Genomic DNA, 17,139 nt, shown 5'->3' with positions numbered 1-17,139 from the left:
TTACAAAGGGCAAGGAGCTAAAAATAGAATTGGTCAATCATGCCTACATGATTAAGCCTCCATAAAAATCCCCACAGTGTGGGGTTCAGAGAATCTCCAGGTTGGTGAATACAACACATCAATATACTGGGAGACAACTCCATGGAAATAAAAGCTCCTGTGTGTGGGAACCTCCCCAAACCTCTTCATCCAGCTGTTCATCTGTACCCTTTATCATGTCATTTAATAAACTAATAAACACAAGTAGGTGTTTGTTCTGGGAGTGGCTCTTTTTTTTTAAGATTTTATTTATTTTATTTTATTTTATTTCATTTCATTTGTTTTTTAAAGATTTTATTTTTGCAGGGCACTTGGGTGTCTCAGTTGGTTAAGCATCTGACTCTTGGTTTTGGCTCAGGTCATGATCTCACAGTTTGTGGGTTCGAGCCCTGTGTCAGGCTCTGAGCTGACAATGTGGAGCCTGGTTGGGATCCTCTTTCTCCCTCTCTCTACCCCTTCCCTGCTCATGCTCTCTCTCTCTCTTTCTCAAAAGAAATAAATAAACTTAGAAAAATTTTTATTTTTGGGGGTGCCTGAGTGGTTCAGTGGGTTGAGCACTGACTATTGATTTCAGCTCTGGTCATGATCCTATGGTTTGTGAGTTTGAGCCCCACGTCTGGCTCTAGGCTGATAGTGAAGAACCTGCTTAGGATTCTCTCCCCTTCTCTCTGCACCTCCCCCCACCACACACACACCAAATGAATAAATAAACTTGAAAAAAAAAAGATTTTATTTTTAAGTAATCTCTACACCCAACTTAGGGCTCAAACCCACAACCCTGAGATCAAGAGTTGCAGGCTCCAGTGACTGAGGTAACCAGGCACCCCTGTGAGTGGCTCTTTTAACAAATAATTGAATCCAAGGGGGAAGAGGTCATGAGAACCTTTGATCTGTAGCTAAGTCAGACAGAAGTTATAGTAAGCTGGGCACCTATTACTTGTGACTGGCATTCAAAGTGGGGAGCCGTCTCATGAGACTGAGCCCTTACCCTGTGGGATCTGGACACTCTCAAGGCAAAGTGTGAGAATTGAGTTAAATTGTTGATACTCAGTTGTTACAGAGAATTGCTCACACATCTGGTTTCAGAAGCCTCGTGTGTATGGTAGTGGTATGAGAGTAAAGGGGACGCAGAACTGGGAGGGACTTTCTAAAACACTTGGGTAGCTCAGAGGCCTTCCTGACTCCTTGGAATTAGAGCCAAGGTTCTAAATGACCCAATTTGTGCTACAGGGAACAACTAAAATAACCCCTTCCAGTTGTGGCCCATCTACTCTGAGCATAGCAGTGTTCTCCAGGATTATTAGCAAACAACTTCAGTTTTATAAAGTTGGGGTGTTCAGGACTAGCTTTAAGGTATATTTAGTTACAGTGTCCAGGATGTTCAAGAACACTCAGAAGGGCTGTGTAGAGCAGTGTTAACCAAATGCTGGGTCTTAGACAAGAGTTGGCTCTTGGCTGCTGGTTCAAGATTAAACAACAAAGGAACAAAAAAGGGTATTGATTTTTTACTAAGCTCAGTTTACTTTAAATCCATGCCTTTTGGGGTGCCTGGGTGGCTCAGTCAGTTAAGCATACAACTCTTGATCTCAGTTCAGGTCATGATCTCATGGTTAATAAGATCAAGCCTCAAGTCAGGCTCCGTGCTGACAGCATGGAGCCTGCTTGGGATTCTCTTTCCTCCCTCTGTCTCTCTCTCTCTGCCCTTCCCCAGCTCATTTTCTCTTTCTCATTCTTTCAAAATAAGTAAATAAACTTAAAACAAAAAGAATACCTGCCTTTTTAAAAAAGAATTTACATCCAAGTTAGTTAGCATATAGTGCAACAATGATTTCAAGAGTAGATTCCTTAATGCCCCTTACCCATTTAGTCCATCCACCCTCCCACAACCCCTCCAGCAACCCTGTTTGTTCTCTATATTTAAGAGTCTCCTATGTTTTGTCCCCTTCCCTGTTTTTATATTATTTTTCTTCCCTCCCCTTATGTTCATCTGTTTTATATCTTAAATTCCTCATATGAGTGAAGTCATATGGTATTTGTCTTTGTGACTGACTAATTTCCCTTAGCATAATACCATCTGAGTTCTATCCACGTAGTTGCAAATGGCAAGATTTCATCCTATTTGATTGCCGAGTAATACTCCATTGTATAGATATACCACATCTTCTTTATCCGTTCATCCATCAATGGACAGTTGAAGAAGCCCTGCCTTTTATTCTGAGATTATGTTTTTCCTATTTCCTACTTTTTTGGTGTTAAAATTGCCTTTCATGAAATAGTAATGATAGTAGATGGCAGTTTATTTTAATGTCCTGAATGGCATAATCCAAAGATGACCACCCTATGGGAACCCCCAAAATTGCTTTTGAAATATTACTGAGTGAAGGAATCCAGGATCTGGTAACCACTTACCATTTCAGAGGGCCGTGTGACCCCAATTCCTCAGAGGTGTGGGAGGCTGCAGAAAGAGCCTTACCTCGACAGTAGTGGTAAAACATCAAACAGTAGAAGACTTAAAATGCCAGGATTTGGGCTTTGCCATTCATAAATTCATACAGAAAGAAAAGTACCATTGCTACTTATTTATTTATATAGTACTTACTGGATGCCTGGCCCTGTCTCAAATGCTGTACAAATATGATCTCATTTAATCCTCATCAAGCCTATGAGGTAGACACTATTATTATCTCCACCTCCATTATGAAGAGGAGAAAACTAAGATATGAGAGTATGAAGAAACCTGTCCAGGGTCACAGCTAGTTAGCTGCAGAGCCAGAAGTTGAAGCCAGAGTGTCTGGCTCGGGAATCCATTTTCTTAATCCCTACACCATGCTGCCTAGTTAGAAGCAATTTAAGACTTTTGTGGCTTGTAATGATCTATTTTTAGCCTCTGATTCCATAGACAGAAGCTGCCTATGGACTAAGCTGCCTGGTCTGTATTGAGCTGCTGTCAGTGATCTCTTTTGAGGCCTTTCCACAACACCACTGGAAGAATCAGAATGGGCAAATGTCCTTTTACGGAGCACAAGACAACAGCGGCAAAGTCAATGAACTTTGGATAAGATCAGTAAGACCTTGTAGCTTGGAACCTGAGTCCATGCAAAGTCCTTCTGAGAGGTCCTCCAGAGCCTGGACTGGTAGTTTTCAAACACATTTAAAAAAAAAATTTTTTTAACGTTTATTCATTTTTGAGAGACAGAGACAGAGCTCGAGTGGGGGAGGGGCAGAGAGAGAGGGAGATAGAGAATCCCAAGTAAGCTCCTTGCTGTCAGCACAGAGCCTGACTAGGGGCTTGAACTCACAAACTGTGAGATCATGACCTGAGCTGAAATCAAGAGTCAGACACTTAACTGACTGAGCCACTCAGGTGCCCCAGAGGTGTTCCATTTTAAGTCCAACAACTTATCACTTATTTAGGTGGACATTTAGACTCCAAGGTTGGAACAGTTGGCAACATATCAGATCTATCTGGAAACAGATTGTACTGGTGTCTGGCTCAGGTTCCTGCTCCAAGAGATGCTTAGGACTTCACAAGGTAGAGCACAGGGATGAAAGAATGAGAGCTCTGGTGTGCTCCCCCCGCTCCCCCCACCCCCCCGTTTTTAAAAATAATTTAATCAAGACACAACCTTGTAGAAGGCATTAAAATAAAATCCACTCACAATCCTACCACACATTCATTTAGTTATTAATTAACTTATTTAAAAAAATATATGGAATCCCCAATCCCCACTGTACCAGCACCTACCTGGGCTAGGTAGGCATTGTATCCCTTCTCAGTGGACAAGATGGATACTGTCCATGCCCTCCTGGAGCTTACAGCCTAATGAGCAGGCAGATATTAAAGACATATTCACACAAAAACTTCTTTAATTGTGATTGTGGGAAGGGAAGGGAACTGGAGAGATGGGGAAGTAAAGGACAGCATGAAAGAAAATACCAGGGTAAAGAGAGTGGTAAGACCTCTCCAAGTAACATTTGAGCTAACACCTAAAAGATGAATAGGGTTCAAAAGGGGAAAAGAGCTTTTCATGCAGAGGAAACAGTATAAGCAAGGACATGTGGACCGGGAACTGAAAAGTGGCCATATGGAAGGAGCCCAGTGGACACGGAGGAAATGGTCCTATATAAATATGTGTTCAATTCCTTTAAAATTTTTTTGGGGTCGCCTGGGTGGCTCATCGGTTAGGCATCCAACTCTTGCTTTTGGCTCAAGATCTTGTGGTTGGGGGGTTCCAGCCCTGCATGGGCCTCTGTGCTGGTGGTGTGGAGCCTGCTTGGGATTCTGTTTCCCTCTTGCTCTGCCCCTCCCCTGCTTGCTCTCTATCTCTCTCTCAAAATAAATTAAAAAATAAATTAAAAAATTTTTTTTTAATTTTCACTGTGGTAAAATATATATAACAGAATTTGCCATTTTAAACTTTTAAAACACTTAAAAATGACCCCTGGGTGGCTCAGTTGGTTAAGCGTCCCGACTCTTGATTTTGGCTCAGGTCATGATTTCAAGGTTCCTGAGATGCAGCCCCACATCAGGCTCTGTGCTGACATAGTGGAGCCTTCTTGGGATTCTCTTTCTCCCTCTCTCTCTTTCCCTACTCTGCTTGTGCTCACTCTCTCTCAAAAGAAATAAATAAACATTTAAACATTTTAATGGCATTAGGTACATTTATAGTGTTGTGCAACCATCAGCACTGCCTTTTCTTCTTCCTTCCTTCCTTTCGACAGGGAAAATAACTTTATTTTCATCAGGAGCGTGGGCAGATGTCTAGTCTCAGAACTTCTGGAATTGCTTTTTGGTACCAGCGGCCTTCATGACTTTGAACACATTGAATCGCACAGTCTTGCTCAAGGACCTGCACTTACCCACTGTGACTATGTCATCAATTTGGACATCTCTGAAGCACGGGGACAGGTGCACAGACATGTTCTTGTGGGTTTCTCAAAGTGGTTGTACTTTGATATGCAGTGGAGGTAGTCTTGGAAGATGACAGTGGTCCTCTGCGTCTTCATCTTGGTCACCATGCCAAACAGAACCTGCCCTCTGATGGAGACATTACTGGTAAAGAGGCTTTTCTTAATGATCTAGGTGCCCTCACTGGTCTCCTTGGGCATCCTGAAGCCCAGACCAGTGTTTTTGTAGTATTGAGGGAGCATCTCCTTGCCAGTTTCTCTAAGCAGAACCCTTTTGTTATTTTGAAAGATGATTGGCTGCTTTTGGTAGGCACACTCTGTCTGAATGTCTGCCGTCTTCCTGACTGCCTGAAAAAGGTACCACTGTCTATTTGCAAAACTCTTTTTTTCCATGATCCAAATGGAAACTCTGTCCCCATTAAGTAATAACTCCCCTGCCAGCCCCCAGTAATCTCTAATCTACTTTCTGTCTGTATGAATTTGCCTGTTCTAGATATTTCGCATAAGTGAAATCACATAGTATTTGTCCTTTTGTGTTTGGCTTATTTTACTTGGCATAATGTTTTCAAGGTTCATCCAGGTTGTAGCAGGTACCAGAACTTCATTCATTCTTATGGCTGAATAACATTCCTTTGTATGTATGTACCACATTTTGTTTATCCATTCATGTATTAATGGACTCTTGGGTTGCTTCCACTTTTTAGCTACTGTAAATTATGCTACTATGAACATCAGTATAAAGGTGTCTGTTTGAGTCCCTATTTTCAATCTTTTTGGATATATACCCAGAAGTGGAATTGTTGGATCGTAAGGTAATTCTATGTTTAGCTTTCTGAGGAACCACCAAGCTGTTTTCCATAGAGGCTGTACCATTTTACATTTCTACCAGAAATGCAAGAGTGTTCTAGTTTCTGTACATCCTTGTCAACACTTGTTATGTTGCTTTTTTTTCCCTTTTAACTTTAGCTATCCTCATAGGTATGAAGTAGCACATCTATGTATTTGATTCTGACTCTTCTGTCTGCTCTGGAATCCATCTCTCCTGAAACTCTGAAGCTCTTAGGCATCTGGAATATAATGACCTGCCTTTATGTTTTACCCAAGTGTCTAATTACCTAAATAGATGTTCAGCAACTCTGGGGTAAAGTGTGGATAGGGGATCTCCAGTATTTACCACCTGCTAGATGTTCAGTAAATGAAATGATTGTCATAGAACTTGCAGATCTTGTCTTTCTCAATAATAAAAAGAAAATTATTTCTTTTTTAGAAATAGTTTTATTTATTTATTTATTTGAGAGAGAGAAAGAGAGAGAGAGAGAACGAGCATAAGTGGGGGAGGGGCAGAGGGAGAGAGGAACAGAGGATCCGAAGCAGGCTGGGTGCTGACAGCAGCAAGCCCCATGCGGGGCTCAAACTCATGAACTGAGAGATCATGACTTGAGCCGAAGTCCAACGCTCAACCAACTGAACCACCCAGGTGCCCCGAAATGAAATAATTTTCATAAATGCCTGAGACGATTGGTTGATTACATTCCATTCATTTAAACTGCAGAGCTGATCCGTGCAACTCCTTCACTTTATGGCCTCAATTACTCTTCGACACACTTAGGGTAAGATAATCATTTATCTGGTCTACGGTGCCCTGCAAGGTCTGATCCTGCCTCTTTCCAGGTCCTTTTTTTTTTTTTTTTTGCCACTTTCTCCTTTTCTCTCTGCCTTTTCTCTCTAGGCTTCAGATCATTTTATACATACACAGGTTCATCCCTACTTTCAGGCCTTTGTATCTACTGGTCCCTCTTTCAGGAATCCTCACTCTTCCAAGCAAGCCCCTCTCTCTTTTTAGTTGAAGTCCTACTCATCCTTCAGGTCTCAGGTGAGATGTTATTTCCTTAGGGAAAGTTCCCTTCCTGACCCTCTCCCTATCCCAAAACCTAGCCCCTATTTTGTTTTCCCTCATTGTATCTTTTACTTTTCCTGAATATCACTTCCCTAAAATTGTGATAAAATAATTATTCATTTAAAGCTCATCTTTCCAAGCAGTCAGAAACCTCCTGCAGAAACCCACGTCTCTATTGATCAGTATTAGGCACAGAGTAGAAGCTCACTGCATGTTTTTGAATAAATGTAGGTCCTTCTAAGTCTTACATGGATGTCCCATTTCTCAAATTGGACTAGAAATAGACATTTCTAGCTAGACTAAACATTTTATGGTTGGCTTCTTCCATAATGCCTGTACTGGCACTTATCATGGTAAGTGCTGATCCTATGCTATTAGATAAAGAAGGATGAAAAACAGAGGAGACAAATGAGGTGGCTGATTGGATCTAAGATTGAACACTTCCTGAGACAAAGAGTTTTGGGCAGCAGGAGGTTGTTTCTAGGCCCCAGGCCAGGGTGTTAAGCAATGTTTGCATTTCTCTGAGAGTTTCTACCAGGGAGCAGAAAACTGATGAGTAACCTGTGAATGCTGCTTACGTTCTGGTTGACTCAGACTTTTATGGTATTCTGGGGAAAATAGTATTAATCAGAGGGGTGGGACAGCCATGTGGGTGCTGGGCAGGAAGTTTGGTGAGAGGCCATCCAAGGCCACAGTAGAATGGCCTCTCTTTTTAAGCACTCACTGCCCAGGCCCTTCAGCCCATGCCAAGTTAGAGATCACAAGCAAGCCACTTAAGGCTCCTTTGCTTCCTCAGGCTCCCCACTCTTCTGTTAGAAGGTTCAGTTCTTTCATACTTGGTATGGCTTGTCTTACTCCAGAAGGAGTCATAAGGCCAAATGCCCTGTCCTTTTCCTTTCTTCTGCAATTAAAAAAAATAATAATTTCTGGTTACAAAAACAATACATGAATACACTTATCTTCAGAAACAGTAAAACTAAATTAAACTCCCCTTGAACTTACCCCCAATCTTGGCCCCTTACCCCATCTTTAGAGATAGAGATAGCTTTTTTTTTTAAGAGAGAATTTTTTTTAAGTTTATTTATTTATTTTGAGACACACACACACACACACACACACACACACACACACACAAGTGGGGGAGGAGCAGAATCCTAAGAGGGAGAGAATCCCAAGCAGGCTCTGCGCTGTCAGCACAGAACCCAACGTGGGGCTCTACCTCATGAACTGTGAGATCATGACCTGAACAGAACTCAAGAGTCTGATGCTTAACTGACAGCCACCCAGGCACCCCTAGAGATAACTTCTGATGAGTTTGGCATGTAGCCTTATAACCTGTTTTAAAAATCTTTTACAAATTTAATGTGTGATTGTCTTAGTTTGGGGTGCTATAATAGTATACCAGTCACTTAGTAGCCTATAAAATTCCTCACAGTTCTAGAGGCTGGGAAGGCCAAGAGCAAGGCACCAGCAGATTTGGTGAAGGCTTGTTTCCTGGTTCAGAGACAGCTGTCTTCTTACTTTGTCCTTACAGAGCAGAGAAGGTAGGAAGTTTTCTGGGGTCTCTTTTATAAGGGCACTCATTCCATTTATGAGGACTCTGCCCTCATGACCTAATTACCTTTCAATGGCCCCACCTTTACACACCATCACATTAGGCATTAGGTTTCATCATCTGAATTTAGAAGGGGATACAAACATTGTCTATAGCAGTGTTGATAAGAGATAATGGTATTTATGTCTATTTTAACATTTTATTTTGAAAGTAATTTTAGTTTACAGGAGAGTTGCAAAGTGTTTTAACATTTTATTTTGAAATAATTTTAGATATACAGAAGAGTTGCAAAGATCTGAACAGAAAGTTCCAGTATACCTTCACTCAGCCTCTCCTAATATTAACAGGTTCCATAACTCTGGTTTAATGGTCAAAACTAAGAAATTAACACTGGTACAATATACTATTAAATTATAAACTTTGTTAAAACTTTACCAGTTTTTCCACTAATGTGTTTTTATGGTTCCAGGATCCAACACTGCATTTAGTTTTCTCTTTAGCTTCCTCCAGCCTGTGACAGTTCTCAGTCTTTCCTTGACTTCCATGACCCTAACACTTTTTTTTTTAAAGGCTTCCATTTTTTTTAAGTTCATTTATTTATTTACTTTTAAGTAATCTCTGCACCCAACATGGGGCTCGAACTCTTGACCCCGAGATTAAGAGTTACATGTTCTCCCAACTGAGCCAGCCAGGCACCCCAACCTTAATCCTTTTGAATAGTCCAGGTCAGGTATTTTGTAGAATATCCCTTGATTTGGGTTTGTCTGATGATTTTTCATAATTAGACTGAAGTTATCCATTTTGAGGAAGATTTTTTAAAAATATCAATATAATATACATATTATATATCATGTTGCAACTTGCTGCTTACATTCAGCTATATGATTTTGAGATAAATCTATATTAACATATAGATCAAGGTCACTTCTTTTAAATCCTCTATAGAATTCCATTATGAGCATTCTAAATTTTATTTAGCCACTCCCCTAGTGATGGGCATTAAGGCTGATTCCACATTTTCTTTCTTTAAATTTAATTTTTAAAAAATTTTAAAAGTTTATTTAACTTTAAATGTTTTTTACTGTTTTAAAGTTTATTTAACTTTATTTATTTAACTTTAAATATTTTTTATTTTTTAAGTTTATTTAACTTTTTTCTGTTAGCACAGAGCCTGATGTAGGGCTGGATCTCATGAACAGTAAAATCATGACCTGAGCTGAAATCAAAAGTTGGACGCTCAACCGACTGAGCCACCCCAGCACCCTCACATTTTATTTTTTAACAATATCATAGTAATTATCCTTATACACACCTCCATATTACATACAGTTAGATAAGTAGAAGTGGTATTGCTGAGACATGGATTTAATAGATGTTGTTCAGTTGCCCTCTAAAGTGGAGATGCCAATTTATATTCTTTTGATATTATGAAGATTGAAAATTGTTGCCAATCTCAGTTTTAATTTCCATTTCCTTGGTTACCAGTGAGATAGTACTTTTTTGTGTATTTGTTAGCAATTTGTATTTTCTGTGAACTGCCTATTTATATTATTTGCCCATTTTTCTAGTAGATTTTTCTTCTTATTGATTTGTTAAGAATCCTTTGTATGTTCCAGATACAAATCCTTTGTTTTATATATTACAAATTTTTTCTTAGTCAGTTATGTCTTAAGTTTGTTTCCCAATTTTTAAAGTTATTACATGTCTCTGATTTTTAAAATTACTTGTTCTGGTTTTTTTTGGAAACACAGTTCTTGATTATAAAAGTAGTATAAACAATGTAGAAAACCTGGGAAATTTATGGAAAAGTATAAAGAAGAAACCACCCTGAGTAACATACTTATATATTTCCTTTTAGTTTGTGTGTGTTTGTGTGTGTGCACTTTTTCTTGCTGTTGGATTTTATATACATATATATATGTGTGTGTGTGTGTGTGTGTGTATGTATATATATACATATATATGCATACACACACACACACACACACACACACACACACATATATATATGCATGCATTTTATTTGCTCAGTGGGATGGTCTTTAGACAGAAATCCTGAACTTTTCCCAAAAACACTTGGTTTAAAGATGGTATTAGATGAACTTCCAACTCCTATTCCTTTTTCTCACATAATCCTGAAAAATCTAGTAGGTGAGAGGTCCAAGGCCTGTCCTCAGCTGACCTGAATTGAAGTTGGCTCAAAAACCACCAGAGAGTTAAAAAAAATGCTCCAGCAGAGCAGTTATTTAAAAGTCTTGAAGGTTTTAGTTGATGGCAAGCGCAATGAGTCAATAGTGCGGAAGCCAAGAACTTCACTGTGTGAATGGAAGGCAGTAAGTCCTATAAGGAGGAAGTTAGGGGACTGCTTTGCTCTGATGGTACTACAAACATTTGATTCCGTTTTGGGTGATATACTCTACAGGAGCCACATTCAAACCTACTAGGTTCATGAGGAGAATGAGGACAAAGACCTTCCCTCCCCCAGTAAAGGGAGATACTGGTCCAGAACAAAAGAAGACCTTGGGCAGAAATCTTCAAGTATCTGAAAAGTAGAAGTCAAAGAGAGATTAGACCGGTTTGTTCTCTGAGGCTCCCAAGGGATAGGACTTGGGCCAGAAAGTAGAGGCTTCAGAAACACTTTATTACCGTTGTCAGCGCTGCTGAGGAATGCATTGCTCTGGAAATAGTGGGCTTTCTGTCACTTGGGGTCTTCTTTAGAATTGGTGGTGGGTCAATACAAACATTTATTGAGTGCTGTGTGCCAGGACTGTGCTAAGCACCTTCCCTCTACTGTTTCATCCTGTAACACCTGTACGTACTATTGTTATCTGTTCCTGTATTATAGATGAGGGAACTAGGTAGTGAGGTCAGGTAATTTGCCCAAGGTCACACAATTTGTAAGTGGTGGAACTGGAATTCCAGCCTGTTCTGACAAACTCCAAAGCTAGTGCTTTTAATTGTCAATGGGATTCAAGGGTGCTCTGGGGGTCTGGACCAGAGTGGCTTTGAGGTCCATTCGACCAGAAGATTCTGTGACTGGGAAAAAGGGTGCCCCATCCCTCTAAGGAAAAGCGTTGGAGCGTTGGCCAAGGCTAGGTAGCCCCGGGCCTTGCTGAGGGGCGGGGCACAAGGCCAAGGGATGCAGACCTAAAAGACATGTAAGGATTGTCAACACGCGTTACCCCACAGCTCGGCAACAACTGATGTTCTGTTGTTTGTGGATCTAGCAAACCTGAGCGCTAGAGCCCGAGGCGCGCACGCCAGCATCGCGGCTCCTCTCTGCCAGACCAGCTAGGGAGCGTCGTGGCGACCGGGTTATGCGGAGGAGCTGGGGAAAGAACAGCGCGCCGGTCCCTGGCAGGGCGCGAGCTGGGGGCGGTGCCAGGGCGGCGGGGGCGGGGAAGGCGCGCGCCGAGGCGGCTGCGGCAGTTGCGCGCTGGGATTGCTGCCGTGCGGCGGGGCCGGTGAGTGCGGCTGGACCCGCGGGAGGGCGGGGAGGGAGCGGGCGAGCGAGCCAGCAAGCACGCGAGGGAGGGTGCGTGTCCGAGCGCGCTACTTGGGACCGGGGACCGGGGACCGGGGGCCAGCGCCTGCCCCTGCCCCACCCGGGCCGCTGCGCCCCTCCCAGCGTTCGCCTGCGTGTCTGAGGGCTCGGCGCCCGCGTCCCCGCACGGCGTTCCCACCCCCTCCCCCCGCAGCTCGCCCCTGCCTCAGATTGGCCCCTACCTCCGCGTCGCGGCGACGCCCCCAGCCTCACGTCACGCCCGCGCCATTGTTTCCATGCCTTCGGCTCGTCGGGACTCGCCTTACCCTCGGAGCGCGGCCCTTCGTCTCCTCAGAGCCAGCCTCGTCGTGTCACGTCCTGTTCCCCCGCTTTCCTCACGCTGGTGGCAGCCCCCACCCCGCCTCAGGCGGATACCTCTTTACTCAGTTCTGCTTATTTTTCCGGCCGACGCCGGCTTTCGCCGTCCTCGCCAGAGGCCAGTGGTTCCGCCCTCTTGATGGGCCTCAACCCCTGCGCTGTCGGGGTGGACCCCAGGGAACTAGCGGACAGCTGTGGAAGGAGGCGAGGTTGACAGCGTTTTAGCAAGACCCGCCGGAAATTGCCAGCTTGATAGCCCACATGCCAGTTCTGTCCTTGCAGTGCTTCTTGGAAAGCTCACCGCGAATCGCAAACCGCCGCAAAAACCATGCTTGTTCTTTCCAAAGGGCTCTCAAGTCCGGGGTCAGCCGTCCGGTGGCGGTCCGTTCCTTTCCTTTTCTGGGGATCCCTGAAGCTGGTGATAGTCGAGAGGGGAGATGCACATCAGAGGCCTGAACCATTAGTCGTTAAGCATAACGTTTGGGGGGTTTGACGTCAGTAGGCCTCAGCTTTTAAAAGCAGTCGGTAGAGCTTGGTGTCAGATTTGGTTTTTTCCAGTGCGGTCGGTCCCGTTAGGTTTGAGGGATGTATTGCAAAGCACAGTGCTCTGCAGTGACTAGTCACTTTATAGGGTTGTTTGTGTCCGGGTGCAGAGAGGTTCTTGGTTGAACTCTATTTGTTTCATAATGGCTGGACACTGTTCATTTTGCCTCTTCAGAGAGCAGGTGCAATTTCTGCTAACTAACTTGAAGGGAGGAATGTTGAAACAGTACCATTTACCATGGAAACTTAATGTGATTTAGGTCTTCTTGAAATTTACTAGGACATTTTTCTTTCCTAATTTAAGTTTTTTAAAGTAGGCTTCACGCCCAAAGTGGGGTTTGTACTCAAAACCCTGAGATCAAGAGTCACTTGCTCTCCCACTGAGCCAGCTAGGCTCCCCTACTGAGACACTTTTCAGCAATGGTTAGAATTTATCTAGATGAAGACGTCCAGGCCTGTAGAGGTTAAGTTCCAAAGGACACAGCTAGTCAGTAATTAAAATGAGAACTCCATAGGCCAATGCTAGCACACATAGACTTTGTTTCTGAAATTCATTTCTTTTGCAATATAAGCCACTACAATTTCGGCTCTTATAGGTTGCTGCATTTACTGTCATTAACCTAGAATTTAGTAATCAGTCTGTAAAATGAGAGGGCTGAAGGAGATGTTCTGCAGGGTTTTGGTCAGTTCCACGATTTGATTCCATGTATGAAAATTTGTAATTAGCTACAAGTTTCCAAAAGTTTGTAATTGTGGGGAGATTTATGTAGAGAGGTATTATGTATCTGCAAGCTTTACTACTGACATCAAGTGTATCTTCTTAAAGGAAACCAGTTGACAGTGGGATGTTAGGAGGAGGGATGTTCATTCATCTGTCTCTCTAGGCTGTTTCTGCTGTTTCATGGGGGAAAGAAAGCACTCATAACATGTTTGTTTTAATACATCTTTTCATTGCTCTTAACAAAAAGCTTAATTCAGTGAAATACTGAGGAACAAAAAACAAACCCCAACCTTTTCATACTATTTATGACTGTTGTTCTTTTCCAGTTCCTCATCTAAGCATTGTTTTTATGTAGTTTATTATTTTTTTAGTTTTTTAACGTTTTATTTATTTTTGAGAGACAGAGACAGAGTGTGAGCAGGGGAGGGGAAGAGAGAAAGGGAGACACGGAATCCGAAGCAGGTTCCAGGCTCTGAGCTGTCAGCACAGAGCCTGACTTGGTGCTCAAACTCACCAACCATGAGATCATGACCTGAGCTGAAGTCCGGTGCTTAACTGGCTGAGCCACCCAGGCGCCCCCTGTTTTTATGTAGTTTAAATTACTATGTATGTATTTTTTTATTTAAAAAAAAATTTTTTTTTTAACGTTTATTTATTTTTGAGACAGAGAGAGACAGAGCATGAACGGGGGAGGGTCAGAGAGAGAGGGAGGCACAGAATGTGAAACAGGCTCCAGGCTCTGAGCAGTCAGCACAGAGCCCGACGCGGGGCTGGAACTCACGGACCGTGAGATCGTGACCTGAGCCGAAGTCGGATGCTCAACCGACTGAGCCACCCAGGCGCCCCCTTTTTTTTTTTTTTTTTTTTTTTTTTAATTTTTGTATGTATTTTTTTAAAGCTTATTTATTTTGAGAGAGGCAGAGACCCTGAGAATGGGGGAGGGGTAGACAGAGAGAGGGAGAGAAAGAATCCCAAGCAGGCTCTACACTGCCAGTGCAGAGCCTGATACAGGGCTTGAACCCATGAAACTGAGATCATGATCTGAGCTGAAACCAAGAGTCAGTTGCTTAACTGAGTGAGCCACCCACACGTCCCTGTACATACTGCTTTTAATTTTGCATTTACCCATATTTCTGAGATGGCCGTGTATCTGAAGAATTCATCTACTTTTCATTTGTAGAGGCTCTATAACATGCTTTTATAGCAAGTAGTCAACACTGCCCGGCATACAGTCTCTCAGTAAATTTTTGTTGAAGGAATGTAGTATTTTGAACCACTTAACATCAATGAAAACAAAATGTTAAATATCACAGAGCATATGTGAAGTGACATTTGAGCAATAAAGGCAGTCAGTGCTTTGAGCCAGTAAACAGCATCACATATGTTTGAGGGCCTAGTTTTTGGAGTCTGGGTTTGAGACCTGGCTTGCAACTTACCATCTCTGCAACTTTGGAAAACAGCCTCACTCAGTTTCTCTCACCACCAAAAAGGAGAAAATAGAACAAATTTCACAGGGTTGTGTGGGTTAAATGGGATAATTCCATTGAAGCAATACTAGCATACATTAAATTCTCTATAAATGTTAGCTGTTACTGTTTATTGTTGAAAGTGGGAAGATTACTGCATGTTTGTGGGATCAGGGAATAGATAAAGATGGTGACACAAGAGTAAGAAGATGCAAAAGTGGATGTAGTGAGGGTTTAATGAATAGGTTGCTCTCACTAAAACAAAGTGGTAGAGTAATAGTATGAGATAAGGCTGGAGAGAGAATTTCTGGTAAGCTGTTTTATAAGATAATGCTACATGGGTTTCTTGCAATAGAGCAGAATTAATGAAATAAGCTAACCTTTTTTAATGAGTGGTTGGTGTTCACTTTGTTTTTTAGGTTCAGACCAAAAAAAGTTCTTTGCTTTAAGGAAGTTGATTACAGATTGTTACAGATTGCCAAATTCCTTGTCATTTGAAACAGCATATCTTATATATGACTTTTGAAATTTGGTTGCGTTTTGTGATTGGTTACCAGAGCTTATGGTGGCTGTCCTTCATTTGTTCCTTCCTTTCTTCCTCTTTCCCTCTTTTTTCTTTTTTAAAGTTTATCTATTTATTTTGAGAGAGAGAGAGAGACACAGCATGTGAATGGGTGAGGGGCAGAGAGAGGGGGAGAGAGCGAATATCAAGCAGGCTCTATACTGCCAGTGCAGAGCCTGACATGGGGCTAGAACCCACGACTGTGATATCATGACCTGAGCTGAAGTCAAGAGTCGGATGCTTAACTCACTGAGCTACCCACGTGCCCCCTCCTTCTTTCTCTCTTATATGGAAAACAACTTATTAGCAAGCCCCCCCCCCAAAAAAAAAAAACCAGTAAAAATGGCAAAATTGCCAGCAGAGCAGAAAAACTGCCCTCTTTTTGGGTAGAGTACAGAACCAGAAGGTTTAAATTGACTTGGAGAGCGCTGAATTATTTGTTCGTACCTTTTGTGTGTATCTTGATTGGGAAGCAATATCAAGAGTGTAAGATGGAAAAGCCTGGCTATGTCAGGATCTGCTTGGAAAGAGAAAACTGAAGTCTGAAGCCTGAAACTTAATGGATAAAACAAACAAAAACAAAAATATATGGTTTGTTGGGAATTAGTATGTTTCCATTTCAGACGTCCAGTGGCATATATGTTTTAAAAGCTCCTTGGTTCAGTTTAATGGGGTTTCTTTAATGTTAAAATTTATTTTAAAATATGAAATACTTTTATATTTCAAATGTTTTTAAACATACAGAAAAGCATGTAATGATCACCTTGTAGGCCATCATATTTACTTTGTGTAGTTTTCTCTCTTTTTTTAGTTTATATATTTAGAGAGAGAGCAGGTGTGAGAGAGCAGGGGAGGGACAGAGAGAGAGGGAGAGAGAATCCCAAGCAAGCTCTGAGCTGTCAGCACGGAGCCCGATGTGGGGCTTGAATTCCTGAGCCATGAGATCATGACCTGAGCCAAAACCAAGAATCTGACACCTAACTGATTGAGCCACCCAGACACCCCTGTATATATTTTTTCTATTTTCTAATTGTGTGTTTTCTTTTTTCAATATAAATTTTTCAAAGGGATAAAACTACAGATACAGCTGAGGCCTGTATGTATCCTTGTTGATCCTGTTTCCCTCTCTTGCCTTCTCTTGCCCACTTCTAGAGGTAAAGATGGTCATGAATTCAGTAATTATCATTCCCGTTATGTTTTTTTTTTACTTTTACTAATATGTATATATCCATAAAAGTACATATACTCTTATGTTATACATACGATTCTGCAGCATGGTTTTTTTGTTCAGCATTGTTTTTGGTATGTGTGCATGTGGATACATAAGTCTTTATTAGTTCATTTTAGTTGCCCTATAGTATTGCATTATATGAATAAACCAGTTTATGGATTTTTAGGTATTTCTGATTTTTTTTGAAGTAAAATTTAATTTTATTGAATAGTATATAATACAGCTTTTTAATCATAAAGTATAATGAGAATTCCACCATGAACCTGTCACCTTTGGTGTTTCTTCAAGGGAATAAATCCGTAATTTCTACACAGTATCACTTTAAAACAATAAATCTCGATTCCTATTTAGAATA

General features: G+C 41.7%; 1 protein-coding gene and 1 pseudogene across 2 annotated transcripts in view; one reads left to right on the top strand and one right to left on the bottom strand.

Moving 5' to 3' along the window:
* Nucleotides 1-269: 269 nt before the first annotated feature.
* On the bottom strand, nt 270-11,806 carry LOC125932929 (40S ribosomal protein S11-like; annotated as a pseudogene).
* NT5C2 (5'-nucleotidase, cytosolic II) overlaps nt 11,793-17,139 on the top strand; it is a 102,879-nt gene continuing 97,532 nt past the window's right edge. The window contains exon 1 of one of the 2 annotated variants that reach the window (XM_049645662.1): nt 11,793-11,863. The gene's annotated coding sequence lies outside the window, so the exon portion shown is untranslated. Of the gene's footprint in view, nt 11,864-14,405; nt 16,708-17,139 lie in introns of those variants that run through there. The other variant, XM_049645663.1, reaches the window with a different exon arrangement.

This window comes from Panthera uncia, chromosome D2 (genome assembly GCF_023721935.1).
Source record: "Panthera uncia isolate 11264 chromosome D2, Puncia_PCG_1.0, whole genome shotgun sequence".
NCBI classification, from domain to species: domain Eukaryota; kingdom Metazoa; phylum Chordata; class Mammalia; order Carnivora; family Felidae; genus Panthera; species Panthera uncia.
This window is presented reverse-complemented; position numbering and strand designations above follow the sequence as displayed.